General features: G+C 40.4%; 1 protein-coding gene across 2 annotated transcripts in view; it reads left to right on the top strand.

Moving 5' to 3' along the window:
- Positions 1–13,926, top strand: part of LOC134354560 (peroxidasin homolog) — a 564,572-nt gene that overhangs the window by 198,996 nt on the left and 351,650 nt on the right. The gene's annotated exons all lie outside the window — the stretch shown is intronic.

Raw genomic sequence — 13,926 nt, 5'->3', positions numbered from 1 at the left:
CCTTTAAGTTTTCACTAATCTTTGCCCTATTATATGCTCTCTTGGCTTTGACTTGTTAGCCATGGTTGTGTCATCTTGCCTTTAGAATTCTACTTCCTCTTTGGGGTATATGTATCCTGTGCCTTCTGAAATGCTTCCAGAAATTCCAGTCATTGCTGCTTGGCTGTCATCCCTGCCATTGTTCTTTTCCAATCAACTCTGGCCAGCTGCTCTCTCATGCCTTTGTAATTCCCTTTCCTCCACTGTTATACTGGTACATCTGACTTCAGCACTCCTAAAATTGCTCGCTGATTTTGATCACATTATGATCACTTGCCCGCAGTGGTTCTTTTACCTTAAGCTCTCTAATCACTTCTGGTTCCTTGCACGACACCCAATCCAGAATAGCTGATCCCTCAGTGGGCTCAACCACAAGCTGCTCTAAAAAGCCATCTCACAGGCACTCTAGAAATTCCCCCTCTGGAATCCAGCACCAGCCTGATTTTTCCTAATCCACCTACATATGGAAATCCCCCATGACCATTGTAACGTTGCCCTTTTGACATGTATTTTCTATCTCCTATCATTATTTATGAGCCACATCCTTGCTACTGTTTGGCAGTCCCATCAGGGTCCTTAGCATTTCCATAGCTCTACCCATAATGATACACCACCTTCTGACCCCATGTCACCTCTTTCTAATGATTTGATTTCATTTTTTAACCAACAGAGCAATGTTGCCCCCTCTGCCTCCCTGTCTATTCTTTTGATATTATGTGACATTAAGCTCCCAGCTATCACCTTCTTTCAGCCATGATTCAGTGATGTCTATAACATCATACCTGCCAGTCTACAAATGTGCTGCAAGTTCATCTACCTTATTCTGTATATTGCACACATTCAAATATAACATCTTCAGTCTTGTATTCTCTCTTTTCTATTTAGTTTGCCTTTTACCTTGCAACTCATCCTGTTGATTGAAATTTTGCCTTATCAACAGCCTCTCCTCACTACACATTGCCTCTGTTTGTAAGCCAGCTACCTCATCTTCAGCTCTACCATCCACCTTTCCGATGATACTTCTAGCATTGAAATATAGGCAGCTCAGGATACTAGTAACATCATGTTCAATCCTTTGATTTGTAACTTTGAGGTCTTACCAGTACCTGCCTCCACGAAATCTCCACTAATTATTCTGGCACTCTGGTTCCCATTCCCCTGCAACTCTAGTTTAAATCCCACCATGGATCATTAGCAAACCTTCCTGCTAGGATGTTAGTCTCCCTCCAGCTTAGGTGCAAACTGTGCCTTCTGTGCAGGTCCCATCTTCCCTGCAAGAGAGCCCAGCAATCCAAAAATATGCTCACCCTCCTCCACCAACTCCTTAGCCATATATTAAACTGAATACTTTTTCTAGCAGTCCTGAGATCACAAACCTGGAGGTCCTACCCTTTAATTTAGCACCAAACTTCCTGAACTCCCTATACAGAACCTCATCACTTGTCCTACCCTTAAGGGTGAAAGGTGAAATGTTTAAGGGGGACATGAGGGGGAACTTCAGTCAGAAGTTGGTGTGCATGCGTGAAACAAGCTGCCAGTGGATGTGGATGCTGGGGTTCATTTCAACATTTAAGAGAAGTTTGAATTGGTACATGAATGGGAGAGATATGGAGGGTATGGTCCTGATGTAGGTTGATGTGACCAGGCAGAATAATAGTTTGGTATGTACTAGATGGGTCAAAAGGCCTGTTTCTGTTCTATATTGCCCTATGGTGACTATTGATATTTAGTTTAAGCACCTTTGTCTCATTTACATCACTTTGTACACAATGCAATGGACATTATTAGAAGTGTGGAACCTGCTAAACATGGATAGCTTGCACACGGTTCAATGTCCTTTTAAATTAAGTGGGCCTTAACTGCTGTTAACCTGGAAAACATCAGAACCCCTAAAGGGGGCAACATTTTGCAAAACCAAGGAAGCTATGTAAAGTAATTTTAATGTTATGTTTGCTGAGGAAAGTATGAATCTTTCTGGCTCATAGTCATTAAACTCTTAACTGCTTCCGTGAGACACTTTTTTTAGTCTAAAATCCGTGAGGTCATCAATTCTCTGACCTGTGAAGGATCTGAAGGAAGGAGGTTTGTATATCATAGGAAGGTGGAATAACTGCAGAAAAGCACGGAATTTGATGCAATCGAGTTATGTATGTATACTTTTCAAATGTATTGAAATACATTTTTCCAGTTATCTATCAAAGGTTCAAAGGTCCAATTTAAAGTCAGAGAAACGTATACAATATACATCCTGAAATGCTTTTCCTTTTCAAATATCCACGAAAACAGAGAAGTGCCCCAAAGAGTGAACGACAGATAAACATAAGAACCCCAAAGTACCCCCCCCCCAGCTCCCCTCCCTCCTGTCTGTAAGCGGCAGCAAGCAACAATTCCCCCTCCCCCCACCGGCAAAAAAAACCAAGCATCGGTACCACCACCGAGCACTCAGCATGAACAAAGCAATAGCAAAGACAGACTTGCAGTTACTCTAAAGACTTCAAGTTTCATGGGGCATACAACATACTGCAGATTCTCTCTCCCTCTCTCTAATAAGGGCAAAAAAGGTGTCTCCATTTTTCACCAGCAAACGGGGAGACAAAACAAACAACCTGCTGGTTTACGATGTTAGAAGTCCATTACGTCGCTTTTTCTGAGCTCTGTGCCTGAAGATCGCAGAGATCTCAGGTCTTTGGGCACACAGCAGATATCCTGACTCCCCCGATGACACACGAGTCTCCTGCCATAACACCAAACCTCGAACCGCCCATCTCCAGAGCCCCAAGATCTTAGGCTTCCAAATTCGAGCCGGATTCTCAAGCTGAACCCTTGGTGTGCCGAACAACGGCGGGTTACGGAACCCCGAGAGCGAGTCCCCATTCCCGCAAAGGACCAAAGTCAGCATGTAACTCCAGGTCAGCGTCTTCAAAAGAACTCTGAAAGGGAAAATTAAAGATATTAAAGATGGAAATAGAGCTGTATCTGAGGATGCAAGCAAAGCAGTTGCCGTTTAGCACCATCTCAACTTCACCCCGCCTCCAGTTTTAGTCAATGTCACCTCCAAATACAGATCAAAGATTTCCTTAAGGAAAGGGTAATTCAAGTAAGAATAGGCGGAACAAGCTCCAAGTCAGTTAAAATAGGTAATGGTACCCCTCAGGGAAGTGTCAGTAGTCCAGTTCTTTTTAATGTCATGATAAATGATATCTTTGATCAGGTGGGGACAGGATTTGGCAAATTATTGTTTGCAGACCATGGTGCAATCTGGAAAAGAGGAAGAAACATCAAGTATATATTAAGGCAGGTACAAAAGGCTTTAAGATCAGTTGAAAACTGGGCTAATAAATGGGGTTTCAGGATTTCTGCTTCTAAGTCCAAATACATGATGTTTGGCTTCAGAAGAAAGATTCTTGATTGTGAATTGTGTCCATATGATTCTCCACTAGAAATAGTCAAGGTATTCAAGTTTTTAGGTGTCTGGTTTGATGAAAGACTTACTTGGAGGGTTCATATAGATAAAACAATTGGAAAGTGTGAGAAAGTTTTAAATGTTATGAGAAGTATTGCTGGATGCGACTGGGGAGCAGGGCAGGAAACTATGTGCTTAATATATTTGGCTATGATTAGATCAGTTATAGATTATGGTTGTATTGCTTATGGTTCTGCTGCTACAGTAGTGCTTGGAAAACTAGACACTCTGCAGTACAAAGCACTTAGACTCTGTTGTGGAGCTTTTAGAACAACATCGGTCCTGGCATTATGTGTGGAGATGGGAGAAATGCCTCTACATTTAAGACGAATTCAGTTGGACCTGCAGAATTGGGTAAAACTAAATGGATTCAATCACAGCCGTCCATCAACGTGTCTTTTGCAGTGGAAGTCAGAGAGCCAAAGTAAAATTAAAAGATACCCATTTTTAGTTTTGGTTAATAACTGTGCTGTGAAATTGAAACTGACTGATGAAGACATAGTTGACCAAATTTGCTTGCCACCCATCCCTTTTTGGCTCTTTCCAGAACCAGAAGTAGACCTATTCCTCCTTTTTCAGCTTCAAGGAAGCAGTGCAATTTCATCAGCGTTGATCACAAATGAATATTTAAATAATAAATGGGGATCTTATCTGAAGATTTTTACTGATGGCTCAGTGGACTCAGAGAGAAGTAGGGCAGGATTTGGGATGTATGTGTCTCAACTTGGAGTTAAGATTGGTCACTGGGATTCAGATGGTGTTTCTGTCTTTGCAACAGAATTATCAGCAATCCTCTGGACCTTATGGTGGATAGAAGACTCTCGACCACGTAGGGTTATCAACTGTTCGGATTCTGCTGCTGCCTTAGAGTCTATCAAAGGGAGTAAATCAAAAGCTCATCATGACATAGTCATTGAGATTCTCTTAGTGTTGTTTAGAGTAGGGAAAATGGGTTGTGCAGTTAGATTTTCATGGATACCAGGGCATGCTGGGGTGGAGGGAAATGAAATTGTGGATGGCATTGCAAAGTCTTCCTTACAGAGCAGGCAAGTAGAAATTAGAGCTCCCCTAGGCAGAGCAGAATTGAGAAGTAGGATTAAAAAAGGTATAGAGAAGAAGTGGCAGGAGGATTGGAAAAATGAATTAAGGGGCAGGCATTATTTTTCTTGTCACCCACTAGTTAAAAAGGTCTCAGACTGTTACCTTTTAAGTCGTAGAGATGTGGTGAAATTTACAAGACTTGGGTTGGGGCATTGTGGGCTAAACCTTTATTTAAAGATAATAGGAAAACATCCTACTGGATTATGTGACTGTGGTAGTCCAGAGACAGTCCAGCATGTTTTGCTGAGCTGTAATCAATACAAAATTGAAAGAAGCATGTTGTTCAAGAGGCTATCTGCCTTAAATTTATTTTGGTTTTCTATTAAATCTTTCTTTGGTCATCAAGAGAATCAACATCTGATTGAAGAGTCTATTATTCAGTTTATATGTGAGACAAGGTTGTATTCGAGAATTTGAGTCCCTTGAAGTTCTATAATTATACATCCTGCGGAGGGCTGTAATATGCCTAGATGTGTCTAAACAGCTGGAAGTAGGAGAAGGAGAATAATAATAATAAAAATTTCTTGTGTGCAGAACTCCAATCTATCCTCAAATATCTAAGGCTTCTTTATGCAACTTCAAAGATTAAAGTTCAAGCATTTAAAGTAAGTTTATTATCAAAATACATATATGTCACCATATACAACATTGGGACACATTTTCTTGTGGGCATTCACAGTGAAAACAAGAAACAATAGAATCTTTGAAAAGCCACACAATAAGACTGGCAAACAACAAATGTGCAAAAGACAGTAAACTGTGCACATACAAAAATGAAAAAAGAAAACTAATGATAGTAATAAGTAATAAATATCAAGAACATGAGATGAAGAGTCCTTCTGGTTTGATCCTCCCGAAGTCAATAATCTGCTCCTTGGGCTTGCTGAAATTGAGTGAGAGGTTGCTGTTGTGCCACCACTCTGCCAGATGTTCAATCTTCCTCATCGCTTTTGATTTGACCAGTGACAGTGGTGTTCTCAGCAACTTAAACATGGCATTAGATCCTTACTTAGCCTCACAGTCATAAGAATAAGTGAGTGGAGCAATGGAGCACAAGGTTAGCTTGGCCTCCTAATCTTGCTGTTTGCCTTGCAGAAGAGAATAACTTGAGTTAATGAGAGATTCATTAAATTAAGTTATGGATGCATGTGGCTCCATATGCAGGGAGGAAGGATGAAGAACAACGTGCAAGTGGTACTCAGCAGGAATTCTATATGAAAACATACATGTGATCTGTAAAATATGTCAAGAGTCTAGAAGTTGCATGTTGTATGGTACTACCATATGAAAAAGGACTGCACTTTGACCAATGTGAAGGCAGCAAGAAGATGCCAGGTGTTAGGAAGGAACAGAAATCAGAGGAGGTTTTTGCTAAGTGGCGAAGAATGTGAAAGAGAAGAGACGTACTGAAAGCTGGAGATAGAGACAAAGAAATGCTGAAGGACACGCTTCATATTTGTTGAACGTCATCCTACATGTTTGTAATGACATAATTGGATAGGATGATCTCTTAATTCTCTTCAAGCATGGCAGACAACTATCTCAGCATTGCTGAGGAGCAATGTCCTTCACATGCAGTTAGTTCTGGAACTTAGAAAGGAAGTTACAGAGAATGGAAATAGTGCAGGTTAAAGAATAGTGATATGGCATTGTGTATGTCAGATGAAATATTTATTCATTTATGGAATATGAATATGATGATGGAAGTATATTTGCCTTCTCTTTTCTCAGAAAGTTCTTTTTGCTATTTTTGTCAATGAAACATATCAGAGAAAATGCAATTTCATTTTCAGGCTTTAGGCAGAGTAGAAGATCTTAATAGAATTTGTGTCGTGGAAGTTGATAGGTTTCTTCTCAATCAGTCAGTCAGATTGTCCCAAAGCCTGGAGTTAAAGCACCATGGGTTGATCTTTCCACTTCTTTTCAGTCCATTCCAAACCTTTACACGATAAAGATTAGTGCACAGCATTGATGTAAAGTAGTTAATTCAATGGGTGTGAGATCCATCAGCAACAACAAGACAAGTGCCCAAGAGCTCCTTTCTTTGTAGTGTTGTTGGTTCGGGTACATATGTTGTAACATATTTATTTCCATCCTCTTCAAGTGGTGTCTTCAGACTTCCTGTGTTCCCCTAAAATGGAAGATACAGTCTTAAGTATGGGTAACAGGAGAGAACTGTTTCCTCAGTTAATGAATTAGGTTCTAATTGATCTGAGCCAAGCCTGTCAAATTCAAAGCCTAACTGGAATTGCCTCAATATCTATCATCATATTAATAGTTCCCTTATTCCTTAATTGAACAAATAAAAACTGCTGATGAAACACTTGTACGACTATTATTCATACCCATACTGAATTATTCTGATGATTTTTCTTCATTCACTGCCCCTCAAGAAATTAGCTCTTTTTAAAACCTACTGGCTGCATCGTATCTCATTCTGATTTTACTTTGGGGTTCATGTTGCATGTGTCCCTGGATTCTGGTATTTCATTTTTTTTTTTGCTGTTTTTTTGAGCAATTTGATTGGGATGATCAATGTGGGCTTGGGTACTTTAGTGAAGAATGCTCTGTGGGCTGCTGTGGGCTGGTAGCGCGGCACTAAACTGAACTTAATTGAATACCTCTGGTTTGAAGTTTGTTATTCTATGTGTTGTCCACTTACTTTTTGCCCTTTGTTCATTTGGTTCTTTTTTGAAATGTTGGGTGTTTGATGTTTTCTTGAGTGGGTCTCATGGTTTTTGTTTCGTGGCTGCCTGCAGAATGATAAACCTCAGTTGTATTTTGTATGCGTACTTTGATAATAAATGTAATTTAAATCTTTAAACTTTGAATCATCACCGCCCCCTTATGACCTAATATTTCAAAAGTACAGTTCTTTATGTCCTATCAGTGTTCAAATTACACAAATATGTAAAAATAAATCATCTTCTAGCTTCTTGTGCTGAAGGCCTTCCATTCTACCCTCTGCTATGATTCCACATACTCTGTTTATTCATGCTGATACAATTGTCTTAGTCTGAGGATTGGTTCTTGTTTATATAACTGGCTGCTACCCTCATATATGCTGAATGACACTCAGGCCTAATAATCCCTAACATGGCTTTCCCTAATCTGCTCTGCTCTCCTCTTTCTAAACCCCTCTACATCTGTGTGTTCCTTTATGACTTGGGTTTTAAGGGAGATCATATTTCTTTGACCGAACTTTTGTCACTCAAACTAATATTTTCTCCTTGACACAGCCTTTATTTATCTATTATGCTTTTAAGTCATTTCCTCTTTCATGAGGTTTGGAGCAGGTAGAGGCATTAGAGATCAAAATGGATGCATGAAAGCTTCTCTTGATGTTTAATTCTAAACACCTCTTATTAAAAGAAGATTTATATAATGGTAAATCTTGTCAATTCTGGCATGATTGAATGATAATTGCTGATGAACTAATTCAACTTTATGCTCAGAGGGACAACTGTGTCATAATAAAATAATTCAGGCTGCATGACAAAAGCTTCAAAAACAAAATCCCATTGGATATTTGAAAAAAATATTTTTACACTCAAAGGCACATGCAAGCATAAAAATCAGTCACGTTCGTGATGAAAAGTAATCAAAATGTGGACACTGAGTCACTACACTCTTTATAAATGTTTGATTTTAACAAAGGAAGTTTAAAGGTTTTCCTTTGAATTATAAAAAGGCAGCATTTTGTATGTTGTTTTGGATAGAAACAGATTTATTCATATATTATGAGACTTAAAAAACAGTAGAAAACTCAGTAAAAGCATTCCTGGCTAGGTACTTAATCCTAATCACTGTCTGTTGGCCTCAGTGACTGCATACACATTGAGTTTCTCCTTGTTTATTCAACTATATTAATATAAGAAACTCATCACTTTTTCCACTAAATTAAAAACTTTCAGTGTCCATTCTACTGTATAAGAATATCTGATTCATTGCCCTTTCCGCTGAACCAGAGACCATAATCATTGGCCTTTCTCCTTCTCGTTACAGTTTCTGTCATGTAAGAATGCACTGTTCATTCCTCTTTCCACTTCAATAGAACACACAATTCCTTGTCTTATCAACTGTATAAGAGGAGCCTAATTATTAGACTTCCCATTATTTATTTTGCTTTCCAGTGTACTGGAGTGTGATACCCATACACCAGTATACTGGAAAGGACAGTAAATATTCAGAATAACCCATATATTATCATTCCATTGTTTATAGGTCCAACCATAGCATTTCTATGTTGTCTCTTTAAGTCCAGCATTGTGGATGACCAAGATTCTGTGTTTTATTGTGTTTTTGATATCACATCATCGGATGCCATGCCCAGTCTGAGCTTTGACTGCCATGGCCTTCACACTTCTGTTTCGGGTCAAGTGGATCAATTCATTGGTATTCATTTCCAGCTCTCTGGCTGCAGTCTCCATCATCATTTGTCTTTGTCTTCCTCTTGCTTTCTTCCTTTCAATTTTTCCCATAGTTACCGTGCATTCTAACTCCTCTTTCCTAATCACATGTCCAATGAAGTTACGTTGCCTTTTCATGATCTCATACATTATTTCTCTTTTTGTGTTTGCTCAGTTCATGACATCCTTGTTGATATTTGTTTCATCCATGATATTTTTTGCATTCTCCTCAAAAACCACATCTCTGCTGCAGCAATTTGTTTCCTCATGTATTGTCCATCATCCTGAGCCATATAGCATAACTGGATAAAAGTAACATTTCAGTACTCTGAGGCGGGTTGTCATGCCTAGTTTAGTATTGGTCAGTATACTCATTCTCGTAAAGGTGTCTTTTGCCATCCCTATTCTTCTTTTGATGTCCAAGTCGCACCTGCCATCTGATGGCAGGCAGTGACTAGTGGGGTACCGCAAGGCTCAGTGCTGGGACCCCAGTTGTTCACAATATATATTAATGACTTGGATGAGGGAATTAAATGCAGCATCTCCAAGTTTGCGGATGACACGAAGCTGGGCGGCAGTGTTAGCTGTGAGGAGGATGCTAAGAGGATGCAGGGTGACTTGGATAAGTTAGGTGAGTGGGCAAATTCATGGCAGATGCAATTTAATGTGAATAAATGTGAAGTTATCCACTTTGGTGGCAAAAACAGGAAAACAGATTATTATCTGAATGGTGGCCGATTAGGAAAAGGGGAGGTGCAACGAGAGCTGGGTGTCATTATACACCAGTCATTGAAAGTGGGCATGCAGGTACAGCAGGCGGTGAAAAAGGCGAATGGTATGCTGGCATTTATAGCAAGAGGATTTGAGTACAGGAGCAGGGAGGTACTACTGCAGTTGTACAAGGCCTTGGTGAGACCACACCTGGAATATTGTGTGCAGTTTTGGTCCCCTAATCTGAGGAAAGACATCCTTGCCATAGAGGGAGTACAAAGAAGGTTCACCATATTGATTCCTGGGATGACAGGACTTTCATATGATGAAAGACTGGATGAACTAGGCTTATACTCGTTGGAATGTAGAAGATTGAGGGGGGATCTGATTGAAACATATAAAATCCTAAAGGGATTGGACAGGCTAGATGCAGGAAGATTGTTCCCGATGTTGGGGAAGTCCAGAACAAGGGGTCACAGTTTGAGGATAAAGGGGAAGCCTTTTAGGACCGAGATTAGGAAAAACTTCTTCACACAGAGAGTGGTGAATCTGTGGAATTCTCCGCCACAGGAAACAGTTGAGGCCAGTTCATTGGCTGTATTTAAGAGGGAGTTAGATATGGCCATTGTGGCTAAAGGGATCGGGGGTATGGAGGGAAGGCTGGTACTGGGTTCTGAGTTGGATGATCAACCATGATCATACTGAATGGCGGTGCAGGCTCGAAGGGCCGAATGGCCTACTCCTGCACCTATTTTCTATGTCACCCAGCTTCCTAAGTAGCAAAAGTTCTGTACTTGTTTTATGTCTTGCCTGTTTATTCTCAGCCTACAGATAGGATTCTCCTTTCTGCATATCACCATACATTCTGTCTTTTTGCAATTGATCGACCCATTTTTGCACTTTCTTCAACAATTATATCAAGTAAGTTTTGTAGTTCTTCCTCCGTACTTGCAATTAACACAGTCTCATCTGCATATCTGAAATTGATATTACAGACAATGGATAAACTCCATTTGCTTTAACAGTGATGGCTGAGTGAGCATCAGTAGCAGTCACCCTCCCTGTCAGTCATTATGAATAACCCAGTGTCATTCATCTTTAAATGAATTGCAGACATTGAATTGCAACTCAATCAAAATACTATTGTATTGTGGTATTTGCATTTCCTAATGCATGTGAATTGAACAGAGGCTCAGTTGATTCATTTTTATGTTGCATTATTTCATTATTATATCACTTTCATTCTATCATTTTCCTCATTAAGTATCCCAACATACTGTTAAATCACATTCCAAATTAAATCATAGTGACTCACAGCATGGTAAAATGCTCTTTGCCGAATGGGTCTGTACTGACCAATGTTACAATGCAATTAAATCTTTCCATTGTGCAATGGAAAGCCAGTCCCCCTCCCTCACCAACACTGCCCTAACTACTCTCTTTGACATTTGGTATAGTTAAGACACTTTGAACCATTTTACAAACGGGGTATTCTTTTTCAGATTTCGGGTCACTTTCTCACAATAGGGTAGATGTAGTTATGCACGGCCCATCGTCTTCAGGGACAGAAATCAGCACAGAATGAGTGATTGGATTGTTGGGCTTTAAATATCTTTAGAGCAGGGTGGGTGGTTTGACCTGATAGAGGCATACAAAATTATAAAAGACCTAGGAAGGATAGGTAATGAGCATCCTTTAGCAATGGCAGAAGTATCTGAACACCGGAAGATATAGATTTAATTAAAGGAAAAAGGTTTAGTGAGATTTGAGGAAGAATTTTCTCTCATCCAGAGATTTTAAACTGGTGATAGATGCAGGTAAAACATGCAAGAAGCATCTGGTTGTGCACTTGAATAGCCAAGACATAGTAGACCATAAGAACAAGGTTCAAAGTAAATTTGTTATCAAAGTTCATATATGTCAACATGTACCACCCTGAGATTTGTTTTCTTGGAGGCAAACTCAATAAATCCAATAACCATAACAGAATCTATGAAAGACTGCACCCATCAGAGCAGACAAGTGTGCAAAAGACAGCAAACTGCTAATAAAAAAGAAAAATCAAGAAATTATAATAATTAATAAATATCGAGAACATGAGATGAAGAGTCATTGAAAGTGAATCCATAGGTTGTGGGAACAGTTCAGTGATGGGACGTGAAGTTGAGTGTTGTTATCCACTCTGGTTCAGGAGCCTGGTGATTGAGGGGTAATAACTGTTCCTGAACCTGGTAGTGTGAGTCAAAAAGCTCCTGTCCCTCTTTCGTGATGGCAGCAGTGAGAAGAGAGCATGACCTGGGTGGTGGGGAGCCCTGATGACGGATACGGTTTTCCTGCAATAACTCTGTGTAGATGTGCTCAAAGGTGTGAAGGCTTTACCCATGATGGACTGGGTTGGGCTGGGCTGTATCTGTTACTTTTTGTAGTATTTTACATTCAAGGGCATTCTGTTTTTATACCAAGCAATGATGCAGCTAGTCATGTACTATCCACCACACATCTATAGACATTTATCAGAGTTTTAGATGTCATGCCAAGTCTTCACAAACACCTAAGGAAGTAGAGGCGCTGCTGTACTTTCTTCATAATTGCACTTGCATGCTGGGCCCAGGACAGGTCCTCTGAAACGACAACACCGTGGTATTTAAAGTTGCTGACTTAAATTATACAACTTTGAGATTTGGTTGCTCATAGGAAACCATAAAGCAAGAAAACTGAAATAATTCAATTAAAGAAGAAAAGAATAAAGTAAAAATAAAAGACCAACACACGATGCTTAACATAAAAAAAATCATGTAAATAATTGAAGCGAACAACAACAGTCTGAACCAAAATTGAGTCCTCAGATCTGAACCCTGGAGCAGTCCAGAGTGGGTCCAAAGCCTCACTTATCAGTTCATCATATTAGCAGGCACAGAGCACAGCAGCTGGGGCAGTCTTCATAGCCTCAGGGCCATAGAGAGAGGAGTGACCATTGCAGAGTGAGTGAAATCAGCTCTCATCCTGAATGACACCCTGTCTTTTCAGTCAATCTGGGCTAGCATTTGAATTGACCCATTGACAGATCAGTGAAAGACTCCAGCGCTGTGGAGTGAGGAGTGAAGATCGTGGAGAGTGAACAGAATTGGCTCACGCCTCCAATCCAGACACTTAAATTTTCTAAACAGCGTATTGTACCTTGCATCAGGACCCAGGCACTACTGTAGCAAAAGGCTCCGGGCCTAGACTATGCTATCCAGCAACTTGCTCCAGGCCTAGACCACACCACCCAGCAGCTTGCTCCAAGCCCAGGTTTCCCCGCTCACCGACTCTCTCTGTGGGCCCAGATTCCATCACCCAGCCCGAAACCAATCTCAAGCTCTTCAGATCAGCTCTGCACCCAGAGTGATTTAACTTCACACCTGGGCCAGTTGAACAAGCGCTGAAACTTCTCTGTCCGGGCCCCGACTTCTCCTTTAGACGCCCAGAGTGAGGCCAGCTGTACGGGCACTGGAACTCCATCTGCAATGATTCTGCAACACCCCATGAACTCACCTCGTCATCACTCGCCTCTTCACTGTTTGCGGTGATCATTTAACACAATTTACCACAGAAATGGTATTTTTAGTGATGATTTTAGTTAGATTTATCTTTTTCATTACCAGAAGCTGCTTGGTCTTGCTGACATTGAGTAAGAAGGCTGTTGTGGTACCACACAGCCAGATTTTCGGTCTCCTTCCAATACGCTGATTTTTTTTTTCACCACTGTTGATTCGGCCAATGACGGTGGTGTTCTCAGCAAACTTAAGTATGGCTTTGGAGCTGTGCTTAGCCACACAGTAGTAAAGCAGGGGGTTAAGCTCACAGCCTTGTGGTGCACCGATGCTGATGGAGATCATGGAGGAGATGTTGTAGCCAATCAAAACTGACTGGGCTGGTAATGAATTTATATAGACAAACACTTGATAGTCATCATAACAAGGCACAATGTGGGCAAAATAACCTATTCTGTGATATGTGACATAAAAAAATAATCATCAAGTTAAATGAAGTGTGTATGTTCCCACAGTTGTGGGTCTATTTGCTTGCATTCCCTGCTCCATACCCAAGTGTTAAAACTTATTTGAGGACCTTCTTTTTAATTATTAGTGGACAAGTTGTTTATACAACAGCATCAGTGGCGCACCAGTGTTTCTCCCTCCCCCCAAATCAGGTTAGTCAACT

The sequence above is a fragment of the Mobula hypostoma genome, chromosome 1, assembly GCF_963921235.1.
Source record: "Mobula hypostoma chromosome 1, sMobHyp1.1, whole genome shotgun sequence".
NCBI lineage: Eukaryota > Metazoa > Chordata > Chondrichthyes > Myliobatiformes > Myliobatidae > Mobula > Mobula hypostoma.
This window is presented reverse-complemented; position numbering and strand designations above follow the sequence as displayed.